General features: G+C 37.9%; 1 pseudogene; it reads right to left on the bottom strand.

The window, feature by feature from the left end:
- Positions 1-20,124, bottom strand: part of LOC140542394 (uncharacterized) — a 158,478-nt pseudogene that overhangs the window by 1,172 nt on the left and 137,182 nt on the right.

Genomic DNA, 20,124 nt, shown 5'->3' with positions numbered 1-20,124 from the left:
AATCTGGTAGTGGCACACTTTTTTTATGAACGTTTTTAGACAGCCAGTAGCAATCCGTGCTGCTCACATATGATTACAGAATGCTGCTACTACTACTGCAGTCAGATGAGCTTATTATAAAGTCATTCTCTGTTCTCTTACCCACAGTGATGCTGATGGAGTTGCTCCTGTCTGATTTGTATAAGATGTTACAGTGGTCACAGCTGTACTGGACTGCTTCCCCAGGTGAGACGAGTTTGAGGTGTTTAGGGTGAGCTTTGGGCTCTCCAGGGCGTCTGTTGAAGGAATGTGATTAGTCTCTGATCATTAATGGTGCCAGTTAGTTTTTGTTATTAAGAAACCTCTGACTTCTGACTTATAAAGACTACATGCACAGTAAAGTTCCCAGTGTTAAATCAGCACTTAAGTAATCAATACAGTTCAGCTCACCCTTCTAACACTATGCAGTGTAATAGTACAGTCTAATAACAGAAGTTAATGGAAGATCTGTTTGTCTTATTGACCAGAATGCTTCTTGGTCTGCTAGCTTGCATGACATCCAGGTAATCCAAGTACATCCTGGATACATGTGGTTTTTTAATCATGCTTAATATACCAGCTACAGTGTGTGCAAACCTGGTGAAGACAGGAAACGTTTGACCTGTCATTGCCAACAAAGGTTATGTTACAAAGTTTTGAGTTGAACTTTTGTTATTGACCAAATACTTATTTTCCACCAAAATTTACAAATAAATTCTTTACAAATCCTACAATGTCATTTCCTGGATTATAGTTGAAGTGTACCTATGATGAAAATTACAGACCTCTCTCCTCTTTCTTAAATGATTATTAAATACAACAAATGAAAATCTAAATAAATTAACCTCAAAAAAGAATGACGTTCACCTGTTAATGTTATTATCATGGCGTGTACGGCCAGACCTGAAGGGATGAACACTCGCAGAGATGGAAATCAAAGCATGGTACTTTATTAACCAAATACAAAACAAAGAGATATGAACAGCAAAGTGCAGCAACATGGGCAAAACCATGAACAGAACCAAAACACCACAAATCAGATGGCGAACAAAACAAACCCGGGACTGGGAGGAGCAGGGAGAGTGAAACGAGGGGAGAACTAAAGGGGAGATAAACACAAAGCCACAAGCCTCGCTTGGGCAGAGAGGGGAGATACAAAACTAAGGACAGAGCTGAACTCTGTGTACAAACGAAGGTAGCTGGGGAACTAGCCGCTAGATCAGCGAGCAAGGCCGACCTAACCTGAACCTGCAGAGTACTAAAACGTAGGTCGCCTTGGAACCTGAGCAGGAAGCGAATGTAACACGCTTGCCTCTCGAAACAGACTATGGTATCGTAAACACACAGGGGTAGCTGGAGAGCCAGCTGCCAGACTAGAAAGCAGGGCAGACCTAACCTGAACCTGCAGAGTACTGCCTAAAATGTAGGTCGCCTTGGAACCTGAGCAGGAAGCGAATGTACCTCGCTTGCCTCCGAGTCAGACGGAGAATCTCTCCTAAACATGGACCGCAAAACTAGAGCTGAGCTGAACACGCCAGTAACGCGTGATGAATCCCAGAGCGTCACAGGGATTCCAGTCGAGTCAATTCACGGCAAAGGGAACTACACTCCTTTCTCCTTACTCCCAGTCCCAGGTGAAACACATGAACAATGAATCAACACAAATAAACAGACACGATCAGGAAGTCCCTATTTGGGCCTGTGGGCAGCGGCCCGGGGGAGGGCACGATAACGAGGGCTTGACAGTTATAGCTTTATGGTAACAGTAGGGGGCATTGGCATCTTTCAGAACCAATATTCTGCAGACAACGGTAAACAATTATTTAATACTTAAATATACTTTTGTAATTTGTAATTACACTGATTATTCTTATGTATTTGATTATTTAATATATTTTTAATTATAACAATTTTATTTTTGAACATCCAGTGAACAGTTTAAACTCACCGGGCATATCGAGAGTCTCTACACCCAACTGAATGATGCGTGGAAGAATCGCCATCTAGCGATCATTATATGTCAGTAACAGCTTCCTTGTATAAAGACTCGCTTCCCGGCGCTTCTCGTGACATTCAGGGTGACATGGTAAATATTTGTTGTCGTTCCTTGTGTAACATTTCCTATATTTAATTTAACATAAAACACGACTCATATGAGGGGTTAGGTTGGGTGGTGTGAGCAGTTTAACTGAACCCTACGCCACTGTTTCCTTCAAATATTTCTTTAACTAGAAGCTGAGTGAATATTTACTGCTGGAAGGTCTAATTTACACTGGAGAGTGATATCATTTTCCTGTATGCTTTAAAAATGAAATTCTTTAGAAATTTGGATTCAGTTTTTATTACACACTGTGCTGTAATGGCTCCCGCGAGCTTAAGACTCTCCACTTGAAGTACTTGAGCAGCTTTGGTATAGAGATGCTCACTGAGAAGCTTTTCAGAGTATTAACACAGTTCAGTGCTGTTGAAGCATTTGACTCCTGACTCCATGCTGCCACCTAGCGTCTAGTTTAATCTCCTACAATGACTGTTTCTGTCGTTTAATACAACTACACCTTTCATACAACGCAAATGTCAATTTGATATTTTCAAAATTAAATTAATATACCACTGAACTGATATAATTCTCATTCTTATTAACCACCGAAAAAAATAATAAAATGAACTTTATTTGACCTAAAAATGTCTCTCTCTTCTTTCTTTTTTACACACTTTCACACATTCTGGAAAGTAGGCGTCAGAGGGACTGAGACAAAAGTATTAAGTTATTCAGACAAAATCTAAGATAAAAGTCTTTATTAATGGATCAGTGTATAAATGTAGCCGGTCCTCTTTACATCCGGGATACCCGTCCACGACTCTGCGTTGTGTCCAGCTGCACAGAGAAACAGGCTGGACTCCGTCTGCTGGTTCAGCCTGGTTCTTCTCTTCGACCGTGCTCCAGCCCGTCTAAATGAAATGAAGAGATGCAGTTCACTAAAGAGAAGCAGCCTCTGTCTCCTCAGTCATGCTGCAGCACAGACTAGCTGAGCTACAGGCTAAGCTTAATACACTGCATTCAACCCATATTCACTTCCTAATCAATGCTGAACGAATCTGTGTGTGTCTGTTGTGAGTGTTGGACCCTCATCTGTTTAGAAGCATACTGTCCTAATTGCTGCTGCTCCAACATTGCATTTAAACCACTCCCATTTGTTCAAAGGTGAAATTTCCAGTAGTGAAATATCTTCAATTAAGCAAAAGGTTACTATTAAATTTCCTAATTGAATTCAAAGGTGATTTACATTTGTTCAGAGAGAGGAAGAAGGGAACTGAACAGTGATCAGTTAAAGGAGATGCTGAAATTTCACAACTTTAAATACTTTTCGTCATATCATCTATCTATCTTCTACACAGAGCTCTTTCTCACCTGGAGAAGCCCGGCAGCACTGTGAGGATCACCTTCTTCGATTTCTCCAGTGCTTTTAACACCATACAGCCAGAGCTTCTAAAGGACAAGTTGGGACATTGTGGAGTGGACAGTCACCTGTCAAACTGGATACTGGACTACCTCACCAACCGACCACAGTATGTGAGGGCACGGGACTGTGTCTCTGACTTGGTGGTCAGCAGCACAGGAGCCCCTCAAGGAACGGTCTTGGCACCGTTCCTCTTCACCCTGTACACTGCTGACTTCATGTACAGCTCACCGACCTGTCACCTCCAGAAGTTCTCTGATGACTCAGCGATCGTCGGCCTCATATCCAATAAGGAGGACAGCGAGTACAGAGAACTTATTCAGGACTTTGTGGACTGGTGTCTGCAGAACCATCTGCAGAATAACGCTGGAAAGACCTAAGAACTGGTGGTGGATTTCCGCAGGTGCAGACACCCCCCTCCATCAGTGAACATCCAGGGTATGAACATCGAGAGTGTGGACTCTTATAAATACCTGGGTGTTCATCTGAACAACAAACTGGACTGGTCAGTCAACACTGCTGCACTCTACAAGAAAGGCCAGAGCAGACTCTACCTGCTGAGGAGATTGAGGTCCTTTGGAGTGCAGGGAGCGCTCCTGAGGACGTTCTTCGACACAGTGGTGGCATCTGCCATCTTCTATGGAGTGGTCTGCTGGGGCAGTAGCATCTCGACGGCAGATAAGAAGAGACTGGACAAACTCATAAAGAGGGCCGACTCTGTCCTGGGGTGCTTCTTAGACCCAGTGCAGGTGGTGGGAGACAGGAGGATGACAACCAAGCTGGCATCCATGCTGGAGAACAGCTCCCATACCATGCATGAGACTCTGGCATCACTGGGCAGCTCCTTTAGCGACAGGCTGCTTCACCCCAAGTGTGTGAAGGAGCGGTATCGCAGGTCCTTCCTTCCTGCTGCCGTCAGACTGCACAACCAGCACTGCTCCCAGCGGACCACATACACACACACTTAACTACACACACATGTTCATGTTCAGGGGATACTATGTGCAATACCCCCCCCCCCCCATGTGCAATTAAGAGTCTTTTGCTGTAAATAATATTGTTTATTGCTTTTTAATTCTTATTTATATTGTGTATATAGTGTAAATTATTTATCTAAATTTTTGTAACTGAGTGTCTTGCTATCCCTTTCTGCTGTCACACTGTGAATTTCCCCACTGCGGGACTAATAAAGGACTATCTTATCTTATTGTGAGAGATTAACCAGTAGTGTAGCCTTGAACACTAAGCATTATTATAAGCATTAAACCAGGTGTACTGTCTGGAATTGGGGTTTCTTGTCCTCCAACAGTTTGTCAGATTAGTATTGGAGACTAAGTTATTGAAAATATAATCAAAAAGATGCTGCTGCCCTCTAGAGGGAAGATGGTCAACTGAGTCGTCTGGAACTACAATAAAGTCTTCTCCTACAACCACCTGATCTGTCCAGTATTTTACCTCCCATTACTTTATCTTCTTACAAAGGTCTGCTTAAAATAGCCTAAACCTCAGCTGAATCTAAAACTGACACTAAGCCTAACTTTAAATCAACTCTAAACCTCAGCTGAACCTAAAACTGACACTAAGCCTAACTTTAAATCAACTCTAAACCTCAGCTGAACCTAAAACTGACACTAAGCCTAACTTTAAATCAAGCCTAACCTGCACTGAACCTAAAACTGATGTCAAGCCTAACTTTAAATCCAGCCTAAACCTCAGCTGAACCTAAAACTGATGTCAGGCCTAACTTTTAATCAAGCCTAACCTGAGCTGAACCTAAAACTGACACTAAGCCATGGTGGACATTTTTTAAATAAGCAGAAATCACTATAAATGCTCCAAAGTAATATATTTATTGAAAAGCTTTCGGCCGGGGAGAAGCTCCTGGCAAATACTCCGAGATCTCTGAAGGTTGACCAAGTTACAAAAGGTCATATATATCTTCCCAAAGGGGTGTTGTCACTTTCCACTGATTCACAGAAGACAAAGAAGTTATTGAAGCGCATTGGTTACACCTAACTGTGATATGAATAAACATAAGGGCGTTAACATACGTGCATAATTAATGAAGAGGAAGGAAGCTCAAATATGTTTTTTAGAAGCCCCTCACACCTGGAGATACCCAAACGAGTTGGTATGCAACTTCGAGGTCACTTGAACAATAACTCACTGTGGCCAGCATAGAGAAAACAGATAAGGTCTACACTTGGGATCGGAGGAGTAGCTAGTTTGTTCCACTCCGGCTGAAGGGGAGTAACTGATTTGTGGTCTCCTTCATATGGAGCAGTAAAAGTCCACCCGAAAGTTTTGATTAAGTGCGTAAGTCTAGTAGTATGTTAGCCTGGATATAATTTACTAAGAGAATGATGATGAAATGAAATACATATGGTATATGTGAGAGATAATAATCATCTGACTATGTACTACTATGATCTCAAAACCACATTTCCTCCCTTTAAACATAAAATGTCAAACAAAGATTCTAACTGTTCAGAATTAGTTGATCTGAATTTAGATCTATGTCCACGATTCCAATGACCTCTACATGTCATAAAATCTAATACAATTGTTCATAAAGATAGGAGAGCACGAAGTATAAGTAAGAACAAGTGTAACACAAAGGTCAAAGTCCTGTCTGTTTCCCTAAAGAAAATTTTAACACACTAGACGGAAAACAGTGGAAACAACAACAAACTTGTCGACAAGCATCTGCTTCTGGGCCACTACTCCGGGCCAGCGTTGGTTTCCATGGCATGGAAACAACCGTCTTCTGCCTAGTGGAGTTTTGCACTACATAGGAGACGTTGGGCATAACAGTGAGAGGTTACTAGCACGTCATCTGATCACCTGGATCTTCAGTTTTAGACACAAAGCTGTCTGGAACAGTCTCTCTCTTGCAATGTGAGCAGTGGATCCATGAGCCTTCCTTCGATAGGCTTTCACTACCACCCCGTCACCGACTTTCACAGAGTGTAGAGGACCCTCAGCACTCACTGGCAACACTTCTTTCACCTGTGAATGAATAGACTGAAGAGTTTTGCACAGTGCACTCATATAATCAATCATGTGATCATCGACCTGCTGTAGAGAGCATTCAACTGGCCTGTAAAGAGAAAGGTTAGGAAAACCACAGAATACTTCCATTGGGCTCAGTCCTGTTTGGCGGTTTGAATTATTTGATGGTCTGGTTTAGACGTTCCCATGCACCAGCCGACTGCGGATGATAAGCGCAATGTGTTTTCAAATCAATTTTCAAAGCACCAGAAAGATGTTGGATCAGTTTGTTCTAAAAGTGCTTGCCATTGTCTGATGAAATTTTTACTGGAACTCCAAAGGAAGTACTCTAGTAATTACTTCCCTAAGCAAGCATTTTGCTACTGCGAGTGGGTCTTGTTTTCTACATGGAAAGCACTCTGGACATTTGCTGAACATGTCAATGATTATCAGACAATACCAGTAATTTTGGCATGGCAATGAAGTCAATCATAATGTGTTCAATTGGAAAATTTGGAGTAGGATATGCCGATTGAGCTGTCGTGTCATTTTCCCTATGTTATGTTCATACAAATGACTCAGGATTTGCAAAACTTTTCTGCAAATGTTGAAAAACCTGGCGCCAACCAGTGTTTGTTCGCTGTTGCTACCATCGGCCCTTTTGATACATGGTCCAATCCGTGTATCAATTTCGCCAAAAAGGGAAAGCAAAAACTTGGAAGTGCCATTTTTGAAGCAGCACTTCAGATTCACAACACAATCCTGATTGTGCATCATTCTCGACACAATACATCATATTCATTTATGTAACAATTTCTTCTGCTAATTAAAGATTATTCCTGCCTGAAAGACCAGAAAACAACATTCAAACATTTTTAACCACTGAAGTCCTATAATTGTTTTCCTCTGTTGCCCGCCAAGTGACAGCATTCCACCACTAGATTACAGTGTATCCTTTTTGATGTGATTTTTTTCAACAAGTGGAATTAAGAAATAGCTACAAATATTGATCCCAAAATGTCCAGGAAAAGAAAAATTGATGCAGATGGAAGACAGTTTCAAGAGAGATGGGAAGGCGAATACATGTTTGTGCTTCAAGGAGAAAAAAACGGTATGTCTTTTGTGTTATGAGGCGGTGGCAGTTGTCAAGGAGTACAATTTACGTCTGCACTTTGATCCCAAACACGGAGCTAAGTATGCCAAAGTTAGCCTTCAAGAAAAGCAACAAATTGTACAAGAATTAAAAGGCAAACTGCGATCGCAGCAGAATATGTTCACAAGAGCTACGGCCCAAAACAACGCAGCTGTGAAAGCTGGCTTTATCGTAGCTGAAGAAATCGCTCGCGCATCTAAGTCTTTTTCATTTGCATTTTTGAAGCAGTGTATGCTGAAGGTCTGTGAGCAGCTGTGTCCCGACCAGAGAATTAGGAAACTTGCAGGAAACCTGGCAACACAGCTGGCCGCAGAGACGCGCAAGTACATCACCTTTTCATTAGCGCTTGATGAAAGCACAGACAGCACGGATACAGCGCAGCTATCCATTTTCATTAGAGGCGTGAAGTCGGACCTCTCTGTCACTGAAGAGCTGTTGGATATAGCTGCCATGCATGGGACCACAACAGTACGGGACATTTTTGATGCGGTGGAGAAGTCCTTAAGTAAAAATGCATTGCCCTGGCAAAAATTGGTTGGATTAACCATAGACGCCGCACCTGCAATGTGTGGAGGAAAATCAGGCTTGGTTGGACTAATGAAAGAGAAAAGAGAGTCAAGTCAGATTTATTTGTATTGCGCTTTTTACAACTGTTGTCGTCACAAAGCAGCTTTACATAAATAGTGATTAATAAAAGAGAGACAAAGAAGAAATAACGAATCAAAGACCCCCAATGAGCAAGCCAACGGCGACAGTGGCAAGGAAAAACTCCCTCAGAGCTGGAGGAAAAAACCTTGGGAGGAACCAAGACTCACAAGGGGGACCCATCCTCCTCTGGCCAGAACTATTTAAACATTAATAATAAAATTTCCAAACCAGATACAACAGATAGTTAAAAATGTTTTTAACATGGTCGCTAAACAGGTAGCAGTGGTAGGCGTGTGAGCTGCTGGTCTGCTATGGGTGGTGGTGGGTCGGGGGCCTGCTGGTTGGACCGGTAGGTGGCAGCTGGTTTGACGAGGGTAGAGGGGACCTTAACGGGCAATCTTCCAGCAGGTCGGGCCGGGTGGCCATTTACTCGGAGAGGGTAAAGAGAGAGGGTTAATTCGGAGAGCAGAGAATGTTGGTCAGTATCAGATTGTGTCTGACGACTCCGGCAGGTCTGACTATTACAGCCTAATTAAAAGGAGAGAGCCAGAAGGTAACACGGACACGGGAGCACCCATCTGCTCCACCGTCAACAAACCTGAGTGATCGCGTGTAAGCTGCGAGACGACAGCTCCAGCATCTCAGTGTACTTCAATTCCCTGGGTCTAATAAATTCTTTATGTGATGTGATTTTCAGAATTTTTTTTCTCATTTTGTCTCTCATAGTTGAGGTCTACCTATGATGTCAATTACAGGCCTCTCTCATTTTTTTTAAGTGGGAGAACTTGCACAATTGGTGACTGACTAAATACTTTTTTTCCCCACTGTAGGAGAACTTTGTAGTTCTAGAATTACAGATTGTAGTCCTCCTGTTTCTCTGCATACTTTATTATGTAAAGTATCCTGTACGATTAGTGTGAGTTGAAAACATGGAAAATGGGTTCAGAAACAAGTGCAACTAATAACATTCAGTGGCCAGTGAATGGTAAACGGTGCCCATTACTTCTGGGATGAGCTGGGGAAACTTGGTTGGGTGATGATCATCCAATATTCTGACCGCACCAATGCCCTTGTTGATAAATGCAATCAAATCTTTACAGTGATGCTCCAAAATTTAAGATTCTGAAATCTCAAATAAAATATATTATAAATATAGATCATAACACATACAGACCTGTTTACAATGTAAATCTCTTTCAAATATCTGTCCTTATCCCTGTAAAAATTATAGCAAAAAAGTAGTAGCAGCACTTTATTATATTAAAAATATTATATTATATTTCATCTTAATGTTTCACCTCTAGATTTCAAACTGCAATTCATACTTATTTATTTCCACTTTTATTATTATTGTTATTATTAGTAGAAGGAGGAGGATTAACAATGGACTTACAATAATAAACAATAATTCACACAAACTCAAGAGAAGGAGAGAGGTGAAGAGCTAAAAAGTGGAGCTAAAATGAGATGATTAAACAGTGAAGCAGAAAAAAAACCCGCTTTAAAAACTACAGAGCTGTAAATCAGAACTTCTACACCCACTGTCTACCCCTGCTCCCTTTACCTTCACTAAATAAGTCCTGTCTGCTTCAGACCGGAAATTCAGTTCCGCTTGCTGGAGCTTCATCTCCATCTGCTGGAAGCTAATCAGTTCATAGACCTCCTGGAGAAGATCGTTCCAGAAAAATGACTTTAATCTTACGTTTATCTCAGCAGTGTTAATATTAAAATTATCTCAGCAGTGTTATTATTAATTTTATCTCAGCAGTGTTAATATTAAATATATCTCAGCAATATTAATATTAAATTTATCTCAGTAGTGTTAATATTACATTTATCTCAGCAGTGTTAATATTAAATATATCTCAGCAGTATTAATATTAAATATATCTCAGCAGTGCTTTGTCAGGTCCACAGGCTTCAAGGTCCAGGACTTTTATATTATATACACATCTCACTATCTCGCCTGACACCCTGACTCCCAACCAGCCTCAGGTGGCTTTCAGGTTTAGCTCATGTTAGTTTGTCTCGTTTGTTTGGTTTATTCATTCTTTCTTGTTATTGCTGCATTCTTGTTTCCCCTGTTTGGTTTAATAAAGTCTTGCATCGCACCGCGAGTGTTCACTCGTCATTGTCCTAACCAGTCCTGACCCAGCAGTGTTAATAATCTTACATTAATCTCAGCAGTGTTAATAATCTTACATTAATCTCAGCAGTGTTGATTTTACATTAATCTCAGCAGTTCAAATAATAAATTTATCTCAATAGTGCTAATCCTAAATTTATGATTATGATTAGCACTATTGAGATATGTTTATTATTTGAACTGATGAGAAATTTATTATTAACACTGCTGAGAAATTTAGGATTAGCACTGCTGAGATGAATTTAATATTAACACTGCTGAGATACCTTTAGGATTATGATTAGCACTATTGAGATACATTTATTATTTGAACTGCTGAGAGAAATGTAGGATTAGCACTGCTGAGAAATTGATCTCAGCAGTGTTAATAATAAATTTGTCTCAGCAGTATTATTACATTTCTCAGAAGTGCTAATCATGCATTTATCTCAGCAGTGTTAATGTTAAATTTCTCAATAGTGCTAAATATTAAATTATCTCAGCAGTGTTCATATTAAATTTATCCCAGCAGTGCTAATCTGAAATTAATCTAATCAGTGTTAATATTAAATTTATCTGAGCAGTGATCATAACTTTCTCAGCAGTGCTAATCATAAATTTATCACAGCAATGTTAATATTAAATGCATCTCACCATCTTAAATGTACCTTAGCGGTATTAATCTTACATTTATTTAAGCAGTGTTAATATTAAATTCACCTCAGCAGTGCTAATCAGAAATTCACCTCAGCAGAGCTAATCTTAATTTTATCTCAGCAATGTTAATATGACATTTATTTAAGCAGTGTTAATATTAAATAAATCTCAGCAGTGCTAATCTTAAATTTACCCCTTTTCCACCCTCCACTCAGCAGTGTTAATCTTAAATTTACCTCAGCAGGATTAATCTTAAATTTATCTCAGCAATGTTAATGTTAAATTTACCTCAGCAGTGTTAATCTTACATTTACCTCAGCAGTGTTAATAATAAAATGATCTCTGCAGTGCTAATCTTACATTTACCTCAGCAGTGCTAATCTTAAATTTATCTCAGCAGTGCTAATCTTACATTTACCTCAGCAGTGCTAATCATACATTTACCTCAGCAGTGTTAAAATTAAATGCATCTCAGCAGTGCTAATCATAAATTTATCTCAGCAGTGCTATATATTACATTTATTTCAATAGTGCTAATCTTAAATTTAGAATTAATTTACTTTAAATTATTTCTATAATTTTAGAAATAATTTACCTCAGCAGTGTTAATCCTAAATCTTTCTCAGCAGTGTTAATCTTAAATTTATCTCAGCAATGTTAATATTAAATGTATCTCAGCAGTTCTTTATCATAAATTTATCTCAGAAGACTTAATATTACAATTATCTCACCAGTACTAATCTTAAAAGTACCTTAGAGGTATTAATTTTACATTTATTTAAGCAGTATTAATATGAAATTTATCTCAGCAGTGCTAATCATAAATTTATCTCAGCAATGCTAATCATAAATTTATCTCAGCAATGCTAATCATAATTTTATCTCAGCAATGTTAATGACATTTATTTAAGCAGTGTTAATATTAAATTAATCTCAACAGTGTTAATATTACATTTATCTGAGCAGTGATCATAACTTTCTCAGCAGCGCTAATCCTAAATTTCTCTCAGCAGTGCTAATCAGAAATTCACCTCAGCAGAACTAATCTTAATTTTATCTCAGCAATGTTAATATGACATTTATTTAAGCAATGTTAATATTAAATTAATCTCAACAGTGTTAATATGACATTTATCTCAACAGTGATCATAAATTTACCTCAGCAGTATTAATATAAAATTTCTCAGCGGTGCCACTCATAAATTTCTTAAGAGTGTTAAAATTAAATTTCTCAGCAGTGTTAATATTAAATTCATGTCAGCAGTGATAATCATACATTTACCACAGCAGTGTTAACCTTACATTTATCTCAGCAGTGTTAATATTAAATCCATCTCAGCAGTTCAAATAATAAATGTCTCAATAGTGCTAATCATAATCCTAAATTTATCTCAGCAGTGTTAATAATAAATTTATCTCAGCAGTGCTAATCATAAATTTATCTCAGCAGTGCTAATCATAAATTTCTCAGCAGTGCTATATATTACATTTATTTCAATAGTGCTAATCTTAAATTTACCTCAGCAGTGCTAATCTGAAATTTATCTCAGCAATGTTAGAAATAAATTTACCTCAGCAGTGTTAATCCTAAATCTTTCTCAGCAGTGTTAATCTTAAATTTATCTCAGCAATGTTAATATTAAATGTATCTCAGCAGTTCTTATCATAAATTTATCTCAGAAGACTTAATATTACAATTATCTCACCAGTGCTAATCTTAAAAGTACCTTAGCGGTATTAATTTTACATTTATTTAAGCAGTATTAATATGAAATTTATCTCAGCAGTGCTAATCATACATTTACCACAGCAGTGTTAATCTTAAATTTATCTCAGCAGTGCTAATCATAAATCTATCTCAGCAATGCTAATCATAATTTTATCTCAGCAATGTTAATATGACATTTATTTAAGCAGTGTTAATATTAAATTAATCTCAACAGTGTTAATATTACATTTATCTGAGCAGTGTTCATAACTTTATCTCAGCAGTTCAAATAATAAATGTCTCAATAGTGCTAATCATAATCCTAAATTTATCTCAGCAGTGTTAATATAAAATTAATCTAAGCAGTGATCATAAATGTACCTCAGCAGTGCTAATCATAAGTTTATCTCAGCAATGTTTATATTAAATTTATCTCAGCAGTTCAAATAATAAATGTATCTCAATAGCGCTAATCATAAATTTCTCAGCAGTGTTAATATTAAATTTATCTTAGCAGTGCTAATCATAAGTTTACCTCAGCAGTGTTAATTACATTTTTCTTAGCAGTGCCAATCCAAATTTTCTCTCAACAGTGCTAATCAGAAATTTATCTGAGCAGTGTTAATCTTAAATGTATCTCAGCAATGTTAATATTACATTTATTTAAGCAGTGCTATTCAATTTATCTCAGAAGTGATAATCATAACTTTGTCAGCAGTGTTAATAATAAATTTCTTAGCAGTGTTAATATTAAATTTCTCAGCAGTGCTAATCCTAAATTTATCTCAGCAGTGTAAATCATAAATTCTCAGTAGTGTTAATGTTAAATTTATCTCAATGGTGCTAATCATAAATAGATCTCAGCAGTGCTAATCATAAATTGATCTCAGCAGTGCTAATCAAATTGATCTCAGCAGTGTTAATCATAAATTAATCTCAGCAATGTTAATCATAAATTAATCTCAGCAGTGTTAATCATAAATTCATCTGAGCAGTGATCATAATTTTCTCAGCAGTGCTAATCTTAAATTTATCTCAGAAGTTAATCCTAAACTTATGTCAGCAGTGTTAATATTAAATTTATGTCAGCAGTGATAATCCAGAATTTCTCAGCAGTGTTAATCATAAATTTATCTCAACGATGTTGATCAGAAATTTATCTCAGCAGTGCTAATCATAAATTTATCTCAGAAGAGTTAATATTGCAATTCTCACCAGCGCTAATCTTAAATATACCTTAGCGATATTAATCTGAAATTTATCTCAGCAGTGTTATTAAATTTATCTCAGCAGTGTTAAATATTAAATTTATTTCAAAAGTGTTAATATTACATTTATCTCACCAGTGCTAATCTTAAATTTACCTTAGCGGTATTACTCTCAAATTTACCTCAGCAGTGCTAATCATACATTTACCTCATCAGTGCTAATCTTACATTTACTTCAGCAGTGCTAAAATTAAATTTATTTCAGCAGTGCCAATCATAAATGTATCTCCGCGGTGCCAATCATAAATTTCTCAGAAGTTAATCTTAAATTTATCTCCGCAATGTTAGTATTACATTTAGCTCAGCAATGCTAATCTGGAATTTATCTCAGCAATGTTAATATTACATTTATTTAAGCAGTGTTAGAAATAAATTTACCTCAGCAGTGTTAATCCTAAATCTTTCTCAGCAGTGTAAATAAAAAATGTATCTCAGCAATGTTAATATCAAATGTATCTCAGCAGTGCTAATCTTAAATGTACCTTAGTGGTATTAATCTTACATTTATTTAAGCAGTGTTAATATTAAATTCATCTCAGCAGTGCTAATCAGAAATTCACTTAAGCAGAGCTAATCTTAATTTTATCTTAGCAATGTTAATATGACATTTATTTAAGCAGTGTTAATATTAAATTTGTCTCAGCAGGGTTAGTCATAAATGAATCTCAGCAGTGTTATTATTAAATTAATCTCAGCAGTGTTAATCAGAAAATTACATTTTAAAAATCATACGTTAACCGCAGCAGTCCTAATCTTAAATTTGTCAGCAGTGTTCATATTAATTTTCTCAGCAATGCTAATCATAATTTTATCTCAATAGTGTTAATAAAAATACATTTATCTTAGCAGTGTTAATTATACATTTCTCAGTAGTGTTAATATTACATTCATCTCATCAGTGCTAATCATAAATTAATCTCAACAGTGTTAATATTACATTTCTCAGCAGTGTTAATATTAAGTTCATCTGAGCAGTGCTAATCCAAAATTTTTCTCAGCAGTGTTCATCCTAAATGTATTTCAGCAATGTTATTAAATGCATTTAAGTGCATTTTAAATTTCTCATCAATGTTAATATTACATTTATTTAAGCAGTGTTAATTTTAAATTTATCTCATCAGTGATAATCCTAAATTTATCTCTGCAGTGTTAATATTAAATTTCTCAGCAGCGTTAGTATTAAATTTCTCAGCAGTGTTAGTATTAAATTTATCTCAGCAATGTTAATATAACATTTATCTCGGCAGTGCTAATCATGAATGTTAATATTTATAAAATATTACATTTATTTAAGCAGTGTTAATCTTAAATTTAACTTAGCAGTGATGTTCATACATGTACCATAGCAGTGCTAATCTTAATTTTATGTCAGCAGTGATAATCATAACTTTCTCAGCAGTGTTAATCATACATTAACCACAGCAGTGTTGATATCGCTTTCATCTCAGCAGTGTTAATATTACATTTATCTCAGCAGTGTTAATGATACATTTACCACAAGTGTTAATATTAAATTTACCTCAGCAGTGCTAATCCTACATTTTTCTCAGAAGTGTTGGTCTCAAATTTATTTCAGCAATGTTAATATTAAATGCATCTTTGCAGTGCTAATCATAAATTTATCTCATCAATGTTAATATTACATTTATTTAAGCAGTGTTAATTTTTAATTTATCTCATCAGTGATAATCCTAAATTTATCTCTGTTAATATTAAATTTCCCAGCAGCGTTAGTATTAAATTTCTCAGCAGTGTTAGTATTAAATTTATCTCAGCAATGTTAATATAACATTTATCTCGGCAGTGCTAATCATGAATGTTAATATTTATAAAATATTACATTTATTTAAGCAGTGTTAATATTAAATGTATCTTAGCAGTGATGTTCATACATGTACCATAGCAGTGCTAATCTTAATTTTATGTCAGCAGTGATAATCATAACTTTCTCAGCAGTGTTAATCATACATTAACCACAGCAGTGTTGATATCGCTTTCATCTCAGCAGTGTTAATATTACATTTATCTCAGCAGTGCTAATCTTAAATGTATCTCAGCAGTGCTAATCATAAATGTATCTCAGCAGTGTTAATATTACAATTCTCACCAGTGCTAATCTTAAATGTACCTTAGCAGTGTTAATCCTAAAAAAAAATTCAGCAGTGTAAATAAGAAATGCATCTCAGCAGTGCTAATCATAAATTTACCTCAGCAGTGTTAATATTAAATTTCTCAGCAATGCTAATCATATTTTTATCTCAATAGTGTTAATATTAAAATTACCTCAGCAGTGTTATTATAAAATTTCTCAGTAGTGCTAATCAGAAATTTATCTCAAAAGTGTTCATATTAAAATTCTCAGCAGTGCCTCGTCCCACCTTCACTGAAACCACAGTCTACCTTTAGGAGAAACCCAGAAGATCCTTAATGCCATTCTGCCACCAAGGTATGACCTTCCTCACCTGCTCACCATGTAGCAGTTTTAGCTGCTACTGAAATTACCAGTGTTACCATCTCCATCTTTTCTTCTATGAACATGTAATACTGATAATGCTACAACGGCTTTCTTTAGTCACTGTTCTGCCAGATAACACCCTGAATACACCTCTCCTCCATGAACAGGTTAAAAAAAGCTTTTACTGATCTAGTTTAAACTGAATGTAAAGAGGCTAAAAGCATGAACCTAATGCAGGAAACATCTTTCTTATGTGAATAACTGTGATTGATCAGTCAGTCAATCAACCTTCATTAAGCTAGACTAACTGAAGTAACTTTAATATATATATATAAAAATATGAAATAATAATTAAAGTCATACACATGTCACTAAAATTATAATAACAATAAAGACCAATAAATAAATGAATATTGTATAATAAAGAACTAAAATTTTTATTAATGAAAATCCTGTAAATCAGATTCAGGCAGAGTGGAGGTGGTTAGAAATGAAAAGGTTAAATGATTGAGTGACTCCAGTGAGCTGAGCTTTAGTGTTTCCTGTAGTGAAGTCCAGCTCACTGCTCACTGAAAGCAGATTTAGTTGATCAATCCACTGGAGTGCAGAAATAAAGAAATGTTGAAATAAGTGGTGAATTCTCCTGGTAAGATACAATGTGAACACACTGCTCACTTACACATTGATTGTCTTTCCCTTAGATGAGCTGATCAGGCAGGTCACTGTCAGCTGTGCTGAGAGGGGGATGCTGCTTCTACGAGTGCGAGATGAGAGTCTGACTGAAGCTGGCTGTCAGACCCTGTATGAGAGCAGTATGACCTTTGGAGTGAGGAAAACTCTGCTGGCTGAGCATCAGAAATTGTTCATGAACAAGAGGGTGAGAACTGCTGTCTGCCTTACAGTTGTCTCTCGATTCCTTTTCAGTGGTCTCTTCTACCTTCCTCTTATTCTTAGTAGCTTAACCTGAGACTCTGAGTCTTCTGTAAACAGAGCTGTAGCTGAGCTGTACTCATACTCAGCTGTACCGTCGAGATTTTGGGAAGCAGTGCAATTTTAAGGGGTCAAAGCACTACTCAACAATTTTGCCCAGAACCACGGTTGCAGGTGGGTTTCTCTGGTGCATCTGCCTGGTTCACGGAGCTGTATTGCTCCAGCCTCACTGCCCCGGCCCCTTCCACGGCTCTTCCCACAGTCCCGGCTTCTGTTTCGGTCCTGGCTTGGTTCCTGGCTTCGGCTTGGGTCCCTGCCTGGTTCCTAACTTCATCCTGTGTCAAGGCTTGGTTCCAGGCTTCGGTCTGGGTCCCAGCTTGGTTCCAGGCTTCGGTCTGGGTCCTGGCTTGGTTCCAGGCTTCGGCCTGGGTCCCGGCCAGGCAACCACCTAGTGACTCCAGAGCAACACCATTGCAACCACCTAGCAACACCCTATCAACCATCTGGTGACACCATAGCAACCAGCCAATGCCAGCGTAGCAACCACCTTGCAATCATTTAGGGAAACCATTGCAACCACTTACAACACCATAGCAACCACAAACAAAATCCATAGCAACCACCTGGGACACCATAGCAAGCACCTAGCAACACTATAGCAACCACCTAGCAACCACTTAGGGACACTATAGCAACCACCTAGTGACATCATAGAAAGTGCTTGTGACATCCTAGCAACCGCCTGGCAACATCTTAGAAACCATCTAGCAAAAACATAGCAACCACTTCTGACACCGTAGCAATCACCTGTGACACCATAGCAACCATGTAGCAACTCCATAGCAACCACCTACAAAATCCATGGTAACAACCTGGAACACCATAGCAACTACCTAGCAACTGCATAGGAACAACCTTGAGGCAAAAAGGTGGGTCATGGGATCCTGTGTGACAAAAAAGAAAATCAATATATGTATAAAAACTGAATTAACACGTACCTGTTACACAGTTGCAGATTAATGGCAAGCCAGTCAGACACCATTCCAGATGCAGACAACCACTCACAGCTGAAGATGGATTGCCCCTTGTTGGCCAGAACCACTTTCAGGTAAACAGCTGGGTCATGAGATCCTGAAAATAAGAAATACGAATAAGAAAGTCAATATATGTATAGAAACCGAATGTTCACTTACCCGTTACTCAGTTGCAGATTAATTGCAAGCCAGCCAGACACTGTTCCAGATGCAGACAACAACTCACAGCTGAAGATGGATTGCCCCTTGTTGGCCAGATCCACTTTCAGGTAAAAAGGTGCGTCAGGTGGGTCATGAGATCCTGAAAATAAGAAAGACAAAAAAGAAAGTCAATATAAGTATAGAAACTGAATGTTCACTTACCTGTTACTCAGTTGCAGATGAGAACAAAGCCAGTCAGACACTGTTCCAGATGCAGACAGCCACTCACAGCTGAAGATGGATTACCCCTTGTTGGCCAGATCCACTTTCAGGTAAAAAGCTGGGTCATGAGATCCTGAAAATAAGAAAGACAAATAAAGTCAATATATGTATACAAACTGAATGTTCACTTACCTGTTACTCAGTTTCAGATGAAAAGAAAGCCAGTCAGACACCGTTCCAGATGCAGACAAACTCACAGCTGGAGATGGATAGCCCCTTGTTGGCCGGATCCACTTTCAGGTAAAAAGGTGCATCATGGGATCCTGTGTGACAAGAAAAAAGAAAATCAATATATGTATAAAAACCGAATTAACACATACATGTTACACAGTTGCAGATTAATTGCAAGCCAGCCAGACACTGTTCCAGATGCAGACATCCAGTCACAGCTTAAGATGGATTGCCCCTTGTTGGCCAGATCAACTTTCAGGTAAAAAGCTGGGTCATGAGATCCTGAAAATAAGAAAGATAAATAGTCAATATATGTCTAGAAACCGAATGTTCACTTACCTGTTACTCAGTTGCAAATAAGAAAGTCAGGCAGACAGACTTCCAGATGCAGACAACCTCTCAGCTGGAGATGGATAGGCACTTGTTGGCCAGATCCACTTTCAGGTAAAAAGGTGCGTCATGAGATCCTGTGTGACAAGAAAAAAGAAAATCAATATATATATAAAAACCGAATTAACACGTACCTGTTACACAGTTGCAGAATAATTGCAAGCCAGCCAGACACCGTTCCAGATGCAGACAACCACTCGTAGCTGAAGATGGATTGCCCCTTTTTGGCCAGGTCCACTTTCAGGTAAAAAGGTGCGTCATGAGATCCTGTGTGACAAGAAAAAAGAAAATCAATATATATATAAAAACCGAATTAACACGTACCTGTTACACAGTTGCAGATTAATTGCAAGCCAGCCAGACACCGTTCCAGATGCAGACAACCACTCGCAGCTGAAGATGGATTGCCCCTTGTTGGCCAGATCTACTTTCAGGTAAAAAGGTGCGTCAGGTAGGTCATGACATCCTGAAAATAAGAAAAACAAAAAAGAAAGTCAATATAAGTATAGAAACTGAATTTTCACTTACCTGTAACTCAGTTGCAGATGAAAAGAAAGCCAGTCAGACACCATTCCAGATGCAGGCAACCTCTCGCAGCTGAAGATGGATTGCCCCTTGTTGGCTAGATCCACTTTCAGGTAAAAAGGTGCGTCATGAGATCCTGTGTGACAAGAAAAAAGAAAATCAATATATGT

The sequence above is a fragment of the Salminus brasiliensis genome, chromosome 20 (assembly GCF_030463535.1).
Source record: "Salminus brasiliensis chromosome 20, fSalBra1.hap2, whole genome shotgun sequence".
In the NCBI taxonomy this organism is placed as follows: Eukaryota; Metazoa; Chordata; class Actinopteri; order Characiformes; family Bryconidae; genus Salminus; species Salminus brasiliensis.
The sequence above is the reverse complement of the archived record's forward strand: the minus strand, read 5'-3'. Positions and strand labels throughout refer to the sequence as shown.